Genomic DNA, 2056 nt, shown 5'->3' on the forward strand with positions numbered 1-2056 from the left:
GTGAGGGGGTTATTGCCGGGGCTTGTATAAACGCTACCAGCCCGGTTCTTAACCGGCCTGAAAGGCGGCCTCGGGACAAATCCGGGGTTGTCCCCGCAGCCCTGGGAAGAAAACTGCCCCCCCGCGCCCGAAAAGGCGTTCAATGGGCTGGGCCTGGGTCAGAGGCCTGCCAACATGGTGGCGTCTCCTGCGGGCAGCCAGAGCCGCTTCCCTCAGAAACCGGCGGCTTTCTGCCGGAAAGAAACATCTGTGCAGGTTAACATCGGCCGTTGCACTCTTAACGTTTCTTGCTATGAGTCTCAAATAATTCAAGAAAGATATTTTCTGGCTGCTGTCACTCTTGTTCCCTTGCAAATAGGCTGGGAAAACAGCCGCCTGGTCTACAAACATGCTCGTGGAGTGGCAGCCATCAATATGGACTTTGTTTAACCCAGTCCTAAGCTGTTCATATATATGCTGTAAACTATAATCCTGTCTTTCGCTATACACACGCTCGTTAAAGGGGGCCCATTTATTCCACACTGATGTGGTTTTGGCTAGAAGCATCCCGACTCCTGCAGTTTCATTCCCCTCCCTGATAAATCTGTGTCCTTAAGAACATTCTCTAAATGTAATCAGTCCTTCCTGCTCAAAACTCAGCTCAGGCTTATCTTCTCTGTTGGTTTGTTCTGAACTATTTGTAAAATACCCGACTAGCAGTGACACTACATGTTCTCCCCTGACGCAAGATGGATTCCACAGAAACGGCAGCGTTTGTCTCCATAGGGACCACGGGCGCTTGCGAAGACCCGGCAGCTGTTGGATCTTCACATCTCACCTGGCATCCCCCGATACAGCCGGGAGCCTCTTGAACTAGAATTGTCATTTTTAAACCAGATGTACGTGCATACATAAAACGAGTCGTCGCAAACCTGATATGTGTTCATCCGATGTGACTTAGACCCTCAGTGTCCTGGGAAAGGATTGTGACAGGGGACGTGTGAGGGTGATAGGAGAAAAAAACCTCCTCGGTTAAAAAAATCTTAGTGAGGAGTGAAAAAGCGTGAATTTAAAACACAGAGGCAGAGCAGGTTTGGGGGAAGGGCTTCTTTTCGGACGCGCATGAGGCACGTATGTCTCCTATCGTGGTGGCAGATGTAATACGAGACTCACCACGTGGCTCTGTTTAATATGCACCTGTGATCAGGTAACGACCTGCATCCTTTACGGCCTTCCTCCAAGACTCCTCAATCCTTTTGTGAGCCTCGGACTTGTTAAGACACAAGGTCGCTGCTCTGGATCATGGATTTTGGCCCCGAGAGGGGAACACAGGCTTGCAGTTAATGTGCACCCATTCCCAGTGTCAAAACCCCTTGCTCTACCACCCCCTGAGCAAAAATGAGCTTTTTCAGTCCAGCAAGAGTCCAGGAAGCCGCAGTAGAAAGCAAGACTGAATAAAAAACTCTTGGGCCTGATCTCTTGTCCCACCCCATGCCCCCCCAGCTGCTTGCTGCTCCCTCAGACACCGCTCTGCATCTCTCCGGTGCCTTTTTTTTTCCCCAGCATCATTTTCCCACCTGGTCAGCGTACAAAGACCTACATCCCTTCCTATCCCTGGCTGCTGCTATTATTTTCATTTTCAATCCATCTTTCCCTCACAGTAGGCCCACGTTCCTCCTCACTGAGGAACATGGGGATGGCCAACAAAAGGATTTTGGTGTGTCTAATGAGAGAAGATGGGCTTTAACACTGGAGTGTCATTTTGATGTTTACCTGCGCTTCCTTGCTTCAGCTGCCCAGAAGAGCATCCCCTGCCTCACACGGGTCCGTACAACTGAAATTTGGGCACCGAACAAGATTCCCCAGAAAAGGAGCTGCTGCCTGCGGAGGAACGAACGTGACTGAAGCCGAAGAGGAGATGTCTGCACCCTCAAAGTGGAGGTCGGCCCCCGGGCTTCGCTGGCGGCCATTTCCCTCTCCCGCTCTCCCAACCCTGGGGGCGAGCAGCCCCCTCCTCACCACCAAGCCTCCATAATTTGAAGGGCAAGCAGCCCCCCCAGAAGTCTCCCCCAAAACC

Source organism: Phaethon lepturus, unplaced genomic scaffold (assembly GCF_000687285.1).
Source record: "Phaethon lepturus isolate BGI_N335 unplaced genomic scaffold, ASM68728v1 scaffold46396, whole genome shotgun sequence".
NCBI classification, from domain to species: Eukaryota; Metazoa; Chordata; class Aves; order Phaethontiformes; family Phaethontidae; genus Phaethon; species Phaethon lepturus.